Genomic DNA, 16,188 nt, shown 5'->3' on the forward strand with positions numbered 1-16,188 from the left:
TGGGCACACTGCCGGCTCATGTTCAGCTGGCTGTCGACCAACACCCCCAGGTCCTTTTCCGACAGGCAGCTTTCCAGCCACTCTTCCCCAAGCCTGTAGCACTCCATGGGGTTGTTGTGACCCAAGTGCAGGACCCAGTACTTGGCCTTGTTGAACCTCATACAGTTGGCCTCGGCCCATCGATCCAGCCTGTCCAGGTCCCTCTGCAGAGCCTTCCTACCCTCGAGCAGATCAACACTCCCGCACAACTTGGTGTTGTCTGCAGACTTACTGAGGGTGCACTCGATCCCCTCGTCCAGATCATCGATAAAGATATTGAACAAGACCGGCCCCAGTACTGAGCCCTGGGGAACACCGCTCGTGACCGGCCGCCAACTGGATTGAACTCCATTCACCACAACTCTCTGGGCCCGGCCGTCCAGCCAGTTTTTGACCCAGCACAGAGTCCACCTGTCTAAGCCGTGAGCCGCCAGCTTCTCTAGGAGAATGCTGTGGGAAACAGTGTCAAAGGCCTTACTGAAGTCCAGGTAGACACAGCCACAGCCTTTCCCTCATCCACTAGGCGGGTCACCTGGCCATAGAAGGAGATCAGGTTGGTCAAGCAGGACCTGCCTTTCATGAATCCGTGCTGGCTGGGCCTGATCCTCTGGCTGTCCCGCTCATGCCTTGTGAGCGCCCTCAAGATGAACCGCTCCATAACCTTCCCCGGCACCGAGGTCAGGCTGACAGGCCTGTAGTTCCCCGGATCCTCCTTCCGGCCCTTCTTGTAGATGGGCGTCACATTGGCAAGCCTCCAGTCGTCCGGGACCTCCCCCGTTAACCAGGACTGCTGATAAATGATGGAGAGTGGCTTGGCGAGCACCTCCGCCAGCTCCCTCAGCACTCTCGGGTGGATCCCATCCGGCCCCATAGACTTGTGAGCGTCCAGGTGGCATAGCAGGTCATTGACTGCTTCCTCTTGGATTATGGGGGGTTCATCCTGCTCGCCGTCCCTGTCTTCCAGCTCATGGGGCCGAGTACCCTGAGGATAACTGGTCTGCCTGTTAAATACTGAGGCAAAGAAGGCATTGAGTACCTCAGCTTTTTCCTCATCCTCGGTGACAATGTTCCCCCCCGCATCCAATAAAGGATGGAGATTCTCCTTGGCTCTCTTCTTGTCATTAATATATTTGTAAAAACATTTTTCGTTGTCTTTAACAACAGCAGCCAGATTGCATTCTAGCTGGGCTTTTGCCTTTCTCATTTCCTCTCTGCACGACCTAACGAGATCCCTGCACTCTTCTTGAGTCGCCTGCCCCTTCTTCCACAAGCGGTAAACTCTCCTTTTTTTCCTGAGTCCCAGCAAGAGCTCCCCGTTCAGCCAGGCCGGTCGTCTTCCCCACCCGTTCTTCTTAGGGCACATGGGTACAGCCTGCTCCTGCGCCTTTGAGACTTCCTTCTTGAAGATCGTCCAGCCTTCCTGGACCCCTTTGCCCTTCAGGACTGTCTCCCAAGGGACTCTCTCAACCAGCGTCCTGAACAGGCCAAAGTCCGCCCTCTGGAAGTCCATGGTTGTGGTTTTGCTGCCCCCCCTCCTTTCTTCACCAAGAATGGAGAATTCTACCATTTCATGGTCGCTAAGCCCAAGACGGCCTCCGACCACCACATCGCCCACCAGTCCTTCTCTGTTTGTAAACAGCAGGTCGAGCGAGGCACCTCCCCTGGTAGGCTCACTCACCAGCTGTGTCAGGAAGCTGTCTTCCACACACTCCAGGAACCTCCTAGACTGCTTCCTCTCTGCCATGTTGTCTTTCCAGCAGACATCTGGGAAGTTGAAGTCCCCCACGAGAACAAGGGCTAGCGATTGAGAGACTTCTGCCAGCTGCTTGTAGAACGCTTCATCCGCCCCTTCATCCTGGTTGGGTGGTCTATAACAGACTCCCAGCAGGACATCTGCCTCGTTGGCCTTCCCCCTCATCCTTACCCATAAACACTCAACCGTATCATCATCACAGTCGTTGAGCTCTAGACAATCAAAACACTCCCTAACATACAGGGCCACCCCACCGCCTCTCCTTCCTCGCCTGTCCCTTCTGAAGAGTTTATAGCCATCCATTGCAGCACTGCAAATGCGAGAGTCACCCCACCATGTTTCTGTGATGGCGACTAAGTCATATCTCTCCCACTGCACAATGGCTTCCAGCTCCTCCTGTTTGCCGCCCATGCTGCGTGCATTGGTGTAGATGCACTTGAGCTGGGCTATCGATTTTGCCCCCAGCATCGGCATGCCACCCCTAGGCTCGTCTCTAGTGAGCCTGGTTTTATCCCCTTCCCCCTTTGAACCTAGTTTAAAGCCCTCTCGATGAGCCCCGCCAATTCATGAGCAAGAATCCTTTTCCCCCTGTGAGACAGCTGGACTCCATCCATTGCCAGCAGGCCCGGTGCCGTGTAAATCTCCCCATGATCAAAAAAGCCAAAATTCCTCCGATGGCACCAGCCCCTGAGCCACGTGTTGATCAGGTGTGTTTTCCTGCTCCTTTCAGTATCCTTCCCTGCCACTGTAGGGATTGAGGAAAACACTACCTGTGCTCCCGATCCTTGAACCAGTCGCCCCAGTGCCCTGAAGTCCCTTTTGATCGCTGCAGGACTTCTCTCCGCAACCTCATCACTGCCAGCCTGTATAACCAGCAGCGGGTAGTAATCGGAAGGCCGTACCAGACCAGGGAGCTTCCTAGTGATGTCTCTGACCCGGGCCCCAGGGAGGCAGCAGACTTCCCTGTGGGACGGGTCCGGTCGGCATATTGGGCCCTCTGTTCCCCTCAGAAGGGAATCACCTATGACAATTACCCTCCTTTTTTCCTTAGCAGCGGCAGTCATAATGCGTGGGGCTGACTGCCTCACCCTAGGCGACCCCCCGGATGGACCTTCGGCTACATCCTCGTTTGCCTGGCCCTCAAGTTCGAGGGTCCCATATCTGTTGTGTAAAGGCAACCGGGAAGGTGAGGGAGGCCGGGCGGGGGTTCGCCTGGCACCCCGAGCAGGGACCTGTTTCCATTCCCCCCCGTCGCTTAGGTCCCCTCTTTCTACCTGGTGGCAAGAGGGCAGGGGATCCTCTGCTTCTCGCGGAGCCTCCTTCTGCTGCCTCTGCCTCAGGGATGGTAGGGTGCGGCTCCACCAATCTATCTCCCTCTCACACTCCCGGATACTCCTCAACCTTTCCACCTCCTCCTTCAGCTCTGCCACCAGGCCAAGCAGATCATCCACCTGGTCACACCACACACAGGTGTTGTCTCTGTTGCCCTCCGGCACAGCTGACAGGCTCAGGCACTCCCTGCAGCCAGAGACCTGGACAGCTGTATGCTTGCATGAGGGCTCCGTCTGGGTCGCCACATTCCTTCTGGCGATGGCTTTCAGCCGAGTGGAAACCATAGCTGGTCCTCTTCTGGGAGGCAACGACTACTAGTTGAGTTGGCCTCGGGTTGCTCGTGCTCCCTGGGGGCTGCTCTTGTATGTGACGGCGTTTGGCCACCATCCCTCTTGTCCCCGCCAACGCTGAGTCAGAGCTGCCACTCATCAGGAGCTCCCTCCTCCGGCTTTGGGGGGGCGGGGGGGGCAGGGCTGGGGCACCCTCTCACTCCCTGCGTTTTTGCCTTTGCGGGTTTTGCTGTGGTTTTGCTGTTTTAGGAAGGGTCCCCCGGCACGATCCTCCACTCCGGAGCCCTTCACCTCGGTGGCTTCCGACGTACAGTCCTCATTTTTGTAAAGAGCTCATCCATCTCCATTCCTGTGTTTATCAATGTTCTGTACAACCAAACCCCAGACCCAGCAAGGCTCTGGCCGCAGTTCATACAGTGCATCCTGCAGGTGTTGGCCAGTGGGCTGCTCTGCTCTGTTGCCAGGAATAGGTTTCTGCTCAGGACAAACCTCGGACAGCTTTCAAACACAAATAAAAAGTGTCTTATAGTCTCGTTTCTCTCCTTCCTCAGCTTGATCATGTAAACTTACTGGGAAACATGTTCGGTAGGGTCTGGCAGGACAGTGTGGAGCAGCCACTAGCTGTGCTGCCACTCTGCTTCAGCTTTGCGGCTGGCTCTGCCCTGGGAGGAGCTTGACCCAGCACCGCACACATCCCGTTCCGTCCAGCCTAACTTGGTCCCTGACTCTGCGTTCAGAGGTCCACCCTTCCCAGCGCCAAAACAGACCTTTCCCAGTGGGAAAACATCAAGTGGGCAAACAACAGGGGCTCACTGTTAGGTACTTCTGTAAGTGCTTTAGAGAAGAGAAAGGTAAAAGATGTTTCATTTGTGCCCCTTAGAAATGATGTTTAGCATTAAAAGACTTTCTAAGGATTACTTTGCAAAATTTTTCTAAATATATCTGAAAGCTTTTTGAGAAACTGCCACCAGATAGTTAAAAAAAATGAGCTTGTCAGATGAAATTTAGAAATCAGAAAGAGGAAGAAGGATGGGAAACAAGAGACAAATCTGTCTCTTGATTAGTCATAGTGAATGGCTATTTAGGAATAAAGGTAGAACTGGAGGACTCAGGCATGCAAACATCTTACTAAATAACAAGGCAAAAGATTTTGGTCATTAAATCAGGAGCAAGTCGCACCATGGCAGCTCTATAGAAAGAAGGAAATTACATTCTGTGACTTTGTAAGACTCGGAAGGAAATCACATTTGGCTTGCCTAGAGCAAAATGATCACCTTTTTATACAAGCTAATTCGTTCATAGCTGTCCTCATTTCTTAGGGCATGTGTCTAGGGCCAGAAAAAGAGAAAGCCCATAGGGAAGCAAGGACGAGGGATGAATGGGGCAGACAAGCCAACCAAGTAGGTAAGGAAGGAGGTAAAAGCATCTGAGCGGGAGTGAGGGTTCACGTCAGCAGAGAGGAGCGAGGCAGGGGCACTGCACCGCTGGTGGGAAGGGACAGCCCTGAGAGGGCCAGCGCCAGGCTCCCCTGCTCCACATTGCCGAGAGCAAAGCCAAGCTTCAGCACAGGCATTGTCCTCGTCCCCGAGCAGAAACCAGGCAGTCGAAACTCAATGTTTCCTCTTCTGTGGGAAATTTCAACAGCTCACAATCTGTTTTCATTTTTGAATTTACTGGAGAAAATACTTTCACTGTCTTTCTTCAGCAATGTTTCCATGAACAAATATTTTTTTTTCAGCAGATATGAAGAGATATAATAAAAACAGACACAATGTTATACGAATCTTTTTCATTTTATCCAACATCTTTTCCATCACAATGAGAAACATTTTCTAGCAGCACTTCCACCCAGTCCCAAGCACAAACTCAAATCCTGAACAGATTGCACAGACCAGACACCGGCTGGCAACAGCCCTGATTTTTTTTCTGTGAAAGCGGTACATAAGTACTACCCATGGACCACAGCTCTGAGCGAGATGGGTTATCCTGGCTGGGTCACAGCACCTCCCCTTGCAGCCCAGGGGTCCTGCCTTGCCGCTGCAGCATCCTACCACACAGGCAGTGTTATTAGTGCTTCATGCATTAGCCCGGATATACAAACCCATCATGAAATCAATACGTAAGTGGCACTAAGCTGTTTCAAAAGTGGTGCACATCCCTCCCAGGAAACAGGATTAAGAGAGCCTGAAAGGAGTAAGGAAGACTTGAGGAGCATCTGTGGTCCCCAAGAGCCACCGTGGCACATGAGAGCAGTCTCTCAGCAGATGAAAATTCTCACTCAGGGCAGAATAATTATTGCTATAACACTTAAAAAATTATTCATATTTTGGTCTCATCAAGCAATCCCCTCAGATGTCAGCCCCACCAGGCAAGCAGCCACACACGCAGCCCGCGCTGACTCACGCCGAGCACATGGCCCCAAGCTTTATTCATAGAGGCAATTTTAAAATGTAATTTTTCATAGCTTCCTCACAGGATTCTCCACACATACAAAACAAGGATCGGCTGCCCTTCTCTCAGAAAAGGGGTCCGGCGTGTGTCCCAGGGTGATAGGTTTGCAGGCAGAAGCTGAGCCCTGGGACAAGGGGTGGGCAGCCCCCGCCACCCTGGGAGGGTTCCTGGGCGGTGGGGCACATGCAGCCTGAAGAGGGAGAAAACTAAAAGAGGCTTTTGTCAGCGAGGCAATGAATATTCCTGCAGCCAGAGTGAGAATAGTTTGATATTTAGATGCGAATTAACCAGGAAAAGGCTCTTTTGTAAGCTAAAAATAAAGTCAGAACAAATTTATTTAACTTAACTCTGGGAAGAGGATAGTGTTTAATCAGGAACCTGAAAGGATCGTTATCCGCGCTGGAGGACTGGCACCTGGCTGTGCCCAGCCCTCACGACACAAAACAGAAAGACAAACCCCAAAGCAAACGTGAACCGGACTGATCACAGACCCTGGGTGCCACCTCTCCAGGACCCACAGCAAGTTACCGGGACACATTCCCATCCCTGTTTCTGTGAGATGTGGATGATTTTATGCCATTCGATTCCCTCAGTACATCTTGTTCAGCTGCTGGCAGCAGTGGGGTTATTCCCATCGGAGCCACTTGCAGAAGAGCATCGCCAAGGGCTGTGTTGGTAAAGATGCGTGTAAAACCAGCAAGGTGAGGGCATCATCACAGAGATCCCCTGTCCCCCAGATGTAATGCTGGGCAATGCTCTGCTTAGTACAGAGATGAATATGAGAAAATGAGGAGTGGTGCTTTTAATGAGTGGAAGAAGCATAATACTGGGGGGAAAAAAAAGCTTATAGAATAAAATTATTGTTCCTTAAGTCTTGTTTTCTTTTCGTTATAGACCATTCACAACTGGAATAGCAGAGTGATAACAGAGTGAAAGTTGGTTATACGTTTCCTTTTATGTGCATTCTGTGAAAAAATAAGTCATCATTATCCTACACTGATACATTTCAGACTAGGATGTGAGATAAAAATATTGGGATGTGGGATGTCATTCTCTGTGATAGTTCAAAATATAAAGATGAGGGGTATTTTTCACTGCGGTAAAGAAATACATTGGATTCTCTGAATCTTCATTTTCATTGAAAAGATAACATAGGATAAACAGAATTCTAAGGTAAACACAAAGAAATCAATACAATACACATTTTCTTTTGGAATGTACAATGAATGTTATATTTTTAATAGCAGTACTTCAGAAAATGATATCATAAAAATGCATACAATACCTATTCAAGCTGATAACACTACTAGTAATAGCTGAAATCACGGATCTCAATCTAGACAGCCTTCTCCCTCATCGTCTGGAATTTACAAACAAGCTCATGAAGGTTGTTCAACATTTCCATGGAACCATTCAAAGAAATCCAGGGTCCGTACAGATGTTTGGGATTCAGGACCTGTGCAGCGTCACTGACCTGACCCGACCCCAGGACAGTCCCAGGCCTGGACTGGTCCTTCCTTTCCACAGCTTCCAGCAGTGGCTTATCCCCATGAGAGCTCTTCAGCCATGCTTGCCACTGAAGAACGGGAAATGTGTGGCAGATCCCATTTGGTGTAAACTGGTTCAGCATCATTCATAACAGGAAAAATGGTACTGCTTTGCATCAGTCAAGCATGTGGCTCATTGTGTTCTTTGCTCGTTAAAAGTACAATGAGAATCCCCCAAATCAACTTTCTGAATTGAATAGAGGAGTGGAAGCATTTTAAAACATGCCACTGGCTTTTCTCCAGGGCAGTGGGTGCAGTGCCTTTATGCTTCTTTTACAAGACTGCAGTGATTTATTGTTATGGCTATTGTTTTTATTATTCAAGCTTCCCTTTAGTTATACATCACTTAAAAATATGGTTATATACCACATCAATTGCTTGATTACATACGTATAGAGAACAATGCAGATTTTGTTCACTTCTGTTCAACTTTATGGGACAAATGGCAAGACCTGACACATCATGATCTTCCTAGTGATAAAATCACACAATATATTTTAAGCTTCTTGATAACAGTGATCATTGGCGATAATCACATTAATTTAGATGGTCTGAGGATTTAGAAGCATAGCTAGTAAGGAAAGAGAATGTCCTTTATTTAAACTAATTTTTATGGCCAGGAGTGCATGCATTTCTGGAAAAATAAGCCCTTTTATCACATAATATTCATTTCATTATTGCATTTAGTAAATGTTATTTTAGTTTTACTTGGAGTTTAAAGCATATAATTTAAAAAAAACCAACCCAAAACCAAGAAATATTCCAGTCCACCATGGCTGATGCACCACTGAAAGCTAGTAAAAATGCAAAGCCAATCCAAAACCCTCCAGAAACACAGACATCACTTTCTTGTTACTTTTTTGGCTCTTGCTCCTGAACCTGATGTTGCTTCAAATTCCCTGTGAAGCCAATGCCACTCTTGCAATCAATGAAAGCTTGTTTTATACCAGCCTTATTTCTCATTCATGCTACAATCAATTGAACTTGTCAAGAAGGCACCAGAAGCTGCCTGCATTTTTTTCCCTATATAATATTAGGAAGAGAAAAACATTCAGCAAAAGGTGTGTGGGGAGACTGACTTTAAGTTTAATTAAAACTAAAGAAACTCAGTCCTCTGAGATTGCAAGTATTGACATATCTTTTACTTTCTTATTTACAAACCTATGTTTATATGCTACTGACTGTTTAAAAAACAAGCAAACAAGGGAAAAACAAGAAATGAAAACATATTAAAATTCAAATAGGACAATACCCTGCAGATTTCATTGTGTCCTTGCACTAGCAATTACATCTATTGGATGTAATGGGAACTTTGCTAGGGCAGATGCTAAAGCCTTCAAAGTTTGCACCATTTCGTAATATATTTCCTTTGTTTTGCAGATATGTATTAATAGAAGATGGAAAGAATAATATGTAAATGATGAGCAGCTCTGAATTTTCAAGGTAGTAAACCAAAGCAAGAATAGGTTACAGAAAAAATATTCAGATAGACCAAAATTTGATACTTTTTAATATATTACTGTGGCAGGATTATTACATAGTTCAGTTCTCCTTATGTTTATGTAAGAAGAAAATAAATACCCTATATACCTTGAAATATATCACCAATATTTTAGAATTCTGTTCCAGGACTTTATTTCATAGTCAGTGCCAGGAAGGCTGGGTAAGGAAGGAGGAGTAGTAAAACCAGAGAAATGCAGATGCAAAATACGTCTACAGAAAGCAAATTTCGACCTTGGAAAAGAGAGTACTCACATCTGAATATCTGCTTCAAGGAGCTCAGCCCCTATTTCTGTCTAGGGACCAGAAATAATGTACAAAGAGAAAAACCAAATAATGTACAAAGAGAAAATCCCAATCACTTTGTTTTTCAAGCAGTGTGCATCAATTGTAACGAACTTACTGCAGACCTCTACCAATGAGACTCAGTACACGGTCTGGTTAATACACTGCTACATGGGAAACGAAGTGAATGTGTCATTTAATATAAAATAAGCAAGTAGGTGGGGAAAAAATCATGGTCAAAAAAATACAAAGGGGTGAGGCTCATCAGCCTCATATTTAGCTAAAAATCATATGCTCTGCCTGTCTTTAGGGAAGACATGCAAATACATCCAGCACAACATTGCAGCCCTGAAGTCCAGCGGCGGCAGCACAACAGGTAACAGAGCTGGATTATACCACCGAGGAGCACATCTGGAAAACGTACACACCATTTAATATAGGCACTGCCGCGGGAAGCAGTGCATGGTGCTTTACCGATCCATCACAACCCACGTCCTCAAGGGAAAAGCCCAACACTGCGCTGGGAAGAACACACAGTCAAAATAGCTGCAGCACGGTGACAACTTGCACTGAAACCTTGGAAGATGCTGGCAAGCAGCATCAGCTCTCACAAAAGCGATATTTAGTCTGCAACTCTGTTCACTTCACTATGACTTTACCAGCAGAGAATTTGGTTTTGAGTTTTGACCTGGATTCAGTGCCATTTTGAAGAGGCACACATCAAATTGATATAAACCACATGATTAGATATCACAGAAATGTGTTTTGCTACACATAGAAAGATTTTTGTATTGATCCAACACTGCTCTGAATTTAAATGGTAGATTTACATGGTAGTCACCATCCTAGGCATTGCAGGCATCCTTGTACCTCAGAAAAAAATCCCACCCACCTTCAAAACACTACTATCAGCCTTGAAAGGCAGGTGAATCAGAGACAGGTGCCTGCAAAAAGAAAAAAAAAAAATGCACACACACGCACACAAACATATGCCCTTTGCATATAAATGCATGAAAATAATTTAGAGGAAGGTATGACAGTTATTTAATGCACTAATGATCTTACTGCCCAGTGGCAGGTCACTTCATGAGCACACGCCAATCGCTCATCCCCTTCGGTGCCAGAGTCTCTCTCAGTGGAGGAATCCAAATCATCCCAGCCTCAACATCTTGCGAATGCACGTGAGCTGATGTTTCCAAACTAGCTCTCTTGCAGAGGCTGTACTACTGATCACATCTGCTTTCAGGGTGAAAAACTGAGAATCCGTCTCTCTCTCCACTTTTAGCTGCCCCTAGAGGATGTGGGATAGCTGGCCAGGTGTACTAACAACTTATTCACAGTAATCTGGCACAACTTTAACAGACTCCCAGGTTGTGAGGGCAGGGGCAAACGCTACAATTGTCCAGTGTAACACCGGCCACGACAAAGTCTCGGATTCTGAAAAGGACCCGGCAGTGTATCCATACACAGCAGACTGCAGCAGCATGAAATGTGTGCTCCAGGATCTGGGCTTTGGTGTCGAGGAGGTGGCCAAGTCCCCATCCCATCCCGTCCCGCCCCGCCCCGCCCCATCCCATCCCATCCCATCCCATCCCATCCCATCCCATCCCATCCCATCCCGTCCCAACCCGTCCCATTCCATCCCATCCCATCCCATCCCATCCTGCCCTGGCTGCCTGGCAGCCAGGCTTCTCCGGTGGCAGCACTCAGCCTACCCATAGCTCTAGCTAGTTGGTACTATCATGTTTTTATGAGATAAAATGATTTCAGAAACTTTTGTTCATGAACACAGTTTTAGATTATCAAGAAACCTTATTTATTTTCAATATAGTGCTTTCTTGGCCTTCTTTCAGACCTCATTTTCTCTTGCCAAATTCTTTCTGCAGCGCTGGGTGGCAGATGACCAGACGATGCCTTTCCATGGATGCAGCAACGGTCGAGAACCAGCTGTTTTGCTCTCGCCCTGTGCTCAGATTTCCCTTCTCTGCTGGACCGGTGGGAACACCCTGGTGCGGGCTGCAGAGAAACTGGGCAAGCTGGGTTTTGGAGTTTTTAGTGATATTCACTTCACTATAGCTGTACACTAAAAACAAAATATTCTGCAAAGTTCTCAGTTTATTTATTCATAAGACATTTACCTTTTTTTTTTTTTTTGCTCTTCGGTAAAAAACCCAACTGTTGCCCACAGTATACAAGCTGAGTGCTGAGCTCAAAAGCTACAAGAGTTTATAACACAGATTAGGTTGTTATGAATTATTCAGAAACACAAATGTGTGTGCCATGCAATGATAGAAGCTAAATGAAAATGTGCCATTTTGGGATACGCATGCAACAGATGTAAATAGCAAGGCTGTAAGACAATATATGCAAAATATTTGCAAGTAGGTAAACACTTCTGTTCAAAACAACAGTAGAATTTCAGGAAACAAGTAGAAAGCACAAAGGACACAGAATATCAATGGCAGATGCTGGTGTTTATGGTTATACAGCATACATTGCTTCACAGCATCCAGAAGAACAAAATCCCATTCTCCAGGATGGAGGCACCAGCGGTTAAGGATGGTATATTGCATAATTAATTACTGCTGCGGAAACGGAAACCTCAGCCCCAAGCATCAGGCCACAGTTAAGGAGAGCACGCACACAGACATTTCAAATAGCTTGGGGATGTGCGTGTCTTCTTAAGCCTTCTTGATCTGCTAAGAAGCAGAGACAGTGATTTACCTTTACTTTCGGAAAAACACGGTGAGTAATGAAAAGTGAATGTCTGTCTTCATTTTTAATTTCAAATCAATTCGTTGTAAGCCTTGCTCGGCTGCCTGATGTGACATTGCAATTCTGTAGGACAACAGGAATAAAGACTGTTATTAACGGCTGTCATAGATCCGGCTGGTATGATACAATAGGCATTAAAATTATGTGTGAATGCTGCTATCATTTGCAATTTCAGACTTTCTATAATTACAGAAAACTTTTCAATATCAAGGTATTTTCCAGGAAATACTGAAATACACCATCTTGACTGTGAAATACCCCTGGACTTGTGGCTGTCTAGCATAAGTGATGACGGGCATTTTGTTGATCCTTAGGGAACTCTGACTGTTGCTCACAATGGTTCCTTAATTTGTGAATACATTTCAGGAAAGCAGAGTTAATTGGGTAATGTGATTACCAGCTGCAGCATTGCATGGGAACCCTGCAGGCAGCCCTCCTGCCGATGGGGACTGTGCAGCATCTTCTGTCACACGCACTGAGAAACCCACTTTGTTGGGGGATGCTGACAAGAGGATGCAGGCTCCTGCTCCCCAGGGACCTTCCCCTGCCGTGACTGAGGAGCCATTACCCTGCTGCTTACACAGAGACACCAAGCAAAAAAGGGAGGGAACTGCTTTGCCTCTGCTTTCTGGTTGTGCCTGGCAGCACTGACCAGCCCAACCTCCCCTACGCCCGGGCGCAGAGGCGCTGCCCCCATGGGATGTGCCCACAGCATCCCCCACCAGCCCCAGCACCACGTCCCTCTGCCACAGGTCTCTGCTGGGGGACAGGCCGGTGGTTACAAGTACAGACCGTCCATGAGAAGAGAAATAAAAATACCTATTTTTATCTTGATTTCTCTATTAATTACAATGAGTCAACAAGGAAGACTTTTTTTTTTAACTATATGCAGAAGAAAAAAAAGTTCCAAACATGGAACAGGACTGCTGCTAGAGCAATGTGATGAAATGTTTAATAGGTGTTGCTCTTCTCTATTCAGAAGAAGCAAAACAGTATAATGTTTCAAGTGAGGATGAAAAAATATTTTCTCATCCTTAAAGAGCCGTTAACCTCCATCTGACATGGCTAAACATTTAAATCACTTAGTCTGGCCAAGATGTGATCTTTATGATGGGGGGGATAATGGGCAAAACAGAAAGGGCACACGAGCTGCTCAAAGAGCTGCAAGCGGTCGAGCTGCTGCCACGCTGCAGGGAGCTGCCCAGGGAATGCAGTCAGTCGGGATCTGCTGGTGGGGCCAGCGCCAACACTGCCCGCAGGGCCGCAGCAGGCAGGCGTGGCGGCGTTACCCGGCGAGATGCACTCGGCTCTGCACAGGGGGTCCCCGAAAGCAAAGTGCTGGGCAGCCTGCAGACCACCCTTGGGCTGCATGGCCGAGTCTGAGCTGCAGCTGCACGGCTCGGCAGCGGTTCCTGCAGGAGCCTCTGTGTCGCAGGAGAGCTCGATGAACCCACCAGGGCAGGCAGCAGCAGTACAGCATCCCTAACTGTGCAGGTCAGGTGGAAGGACAGGGCAGAAATGGCACATTGCTCTAAATACCTGGTGCGATCCCTCGGGGTGACGCGGGGTCTCCCTCTGGATGATGCCATGTGCCAGCATCCGTGCTCCGGACTCACCGCTGACAACAGACAGGACACTTCACCCAATAGTCCCTGCAATATCAATTATACACACGCCTCTTCCAATATATGAAAGTGTTGGGATGGGGCTTGCGTGTGAGAATATAACCGTTGCTTTAATAATAAATGCATACAGATTTTTGTTACTTTGCTTTATTGTGAAGGAGCTGTGCCTTCTCCACATTTTTAAATATGATGAGAAAGTAATGTGTGAGTATTAGAGCTGAGTGAATAATAAAAAGCAAGCAATTCAGGACACATTAAGACACTTTCATTGCCCTTGCAATTTGAAAATCAGATAGAAAACCTCACAATTATATTTACATTAAAGTGAGCTTTATAGTTCAAAGGTGGTAGCAGTGTTAACTATGCATTGAGTTCTGTGTTTCCCCCTCCTTATCCTGACTGGAGGATAGAAATCACTTTTTCATAGGAAAAATCTATTGTAATGATATAAAGTCTAATTAAAAATTTACATCAACTTTATAATAAAGCCTTATTTGGCTATATCAAAGCATTGCAAAATATTCAGATTATTAGTAATAATCTGTAGTTTAGAGGAGTAAGAGGTCCAGGAAATCTGTCCTGACTATGACAACACCACAGAGTTTTGCTGTAACCATTGAGACATCTTAACGGAGAAACATAGGTTTTTGTGTTATGGTTTATTATTCCCATTTTATGTATTGATGACTTCTGATAAATTGAGATAAATAAATGGAATTGTGGCAAAACCACACCTGATGAGCTATAATTCAACTGAAAATCAGAGTTTTCACTTGAGAGGTTTAAAAGGCAAAGGTGTAACAACAGGTAGGTATTGCAGCCCAGTTGACTTTTCCATTTTTCAAATCAGGACATGAGGTTTGGAATTAGAAATGAAGATGAGTAATGGTGAGTTAGAAGTGTGAATCTGATAAATACTCTCACTTCACTGTGAAACCAGTCACCTCAGGGAAGATAGGAGGTTAAATTAAATGACAGTTTACAAATATTTACAGCAGCAGCATCCCCTTTCTGTGATACAGATGACTGATAAATATTACCTAGTGGTCCAGTGAGTGACCTGAGGGGCAAACGTGCCTTACAAACCTCTTCTTCTGGCCCAATATTTGTCTCCTGGAGTCTCAGAGGGATGGAGGGGCTGGAGATGAGCCTCCTCTGTGGCAAGAGGCAGTGTCAGCAGCCGTGCCACCAGCTGCATCCCGATCAGGCTGACCCGTGTGATGAGCCTGAGCCTCGCCGGAGCCCAGAGCCACGTCCCGCATTAGGCGACCTCCTGCTGCCAGCTCCGGGTGAGCCTGGTGGCACGGCTGGTGGGTGACACCGACTCGGCTGTGACTGTTGACAGCGCGGTGCCTCCAAATGGCACAGACTTCACACCGTGACAAAACCAGCTAGCAAGCAGGTACTGACACCCTGGGAATTGTAATGACAGAAACCGTTTGGGTTTCTTTAGGTCATATTTTCAGCACATGGGAAAACTAAGATGCTTACTTCAGATGGGTTCATAAACATGAACTCTAAGATTCATCCAGTTATAGAAATTCGTTAACTGGTACGCACAGTTCAAAAATAATGCATTAATAGTTTTGAAGAGACCTCTGTGGATACCGAGCCTGTCCTTGGCATAGTGTAAGCCATAAAATTACACAGAGTGAATTCATAATACAATTAAACATATTGCTAAGGGGGGAAAAATGAGATTCAGTTAAAACCTGACAGTTATGTGGGCTCCATTTTAGGCTTAGATAGACTTTTCTGATTTTTCATTACTTTTACCAATATGTACAAGAAAGAGAAAGGAATGAAATCCTGCACACAGCAGCTCTTCTTTCAACCCAAAAAGAAAAAAAGAAAAAAGAAAAAAAGAAAAAAGAGGACTGCCATCCTTCACTCTTTTTGTGCTTGCTCACCTGTGGTGGAGGTGCACTTTTATGTGGCACACACAGAACTGTGGTCCTCAGACAACAGTGTCTCCTTCTGGAGCATCCTGGAAAGGTCACAGCTCTGAGACTCTCCAGCCTCGCACGAGGCGCGCTGCCCTGGGTAGGAACTGTGAAAACATTAGCATGCACGTCCTGCACTACTGTCCTGTTTTACCGGTGTTAAACCAGACTTCCCGCACGTGGTACCAAGGGTTAGGCTGACTCCAGTACAGGAGCTGGTTTTTGCTTGTCCCGGGTTTCAGGTCCCACCACTGACGGGGGGGCCCTTTCCCCAGGTGCTCAGCTTGCCTTTTCTGTATGAAAGACGCGTTTCTCAAGGGACCCCTGCCACTTCCATTCACATGAATAATTCTGCATGACAGGAAGGTTAAGGGATGCTTCCCAGTTCATGTGGCTCTGTCTGTCTCCCAGCATGCTGCCCAGCCCAGACCCCTCCGCAAGACAGTGATGAGCTGGCTGCTGCCTGTGCTGCACAGCTCCCTCCTACTGTATCAGGACCACCTGCAGATGCAGGACCACCCTCCTGCTCTCCTCGCCGTGCTCTCCCCATCAGCTCCGATGCCCTTTACAGCAACAGCTCTCGTGGGCTGCCATGTGTGGGAGTGCAGGGACGTTACGAACTCATCCTGCCAGTTGTTCTACTGGAAA

The sequence above is a fragment of the Aptenodytes patagonicus genome, chromosome 7 (genome assembly GCF_965638725.1).
Source record: "Aptenodytes patagonicus chromosome 7, bAptPat1.pri.cur, whole genome shotgun sequence".
In the NCBI taxonomy this organism is placed as follows: Eukaryota; Metazoa; Chordata; class Aves; order Sphenisciformes; family Spheniscidae; genus Aptenodytes; species Aptenodytes patagonicus.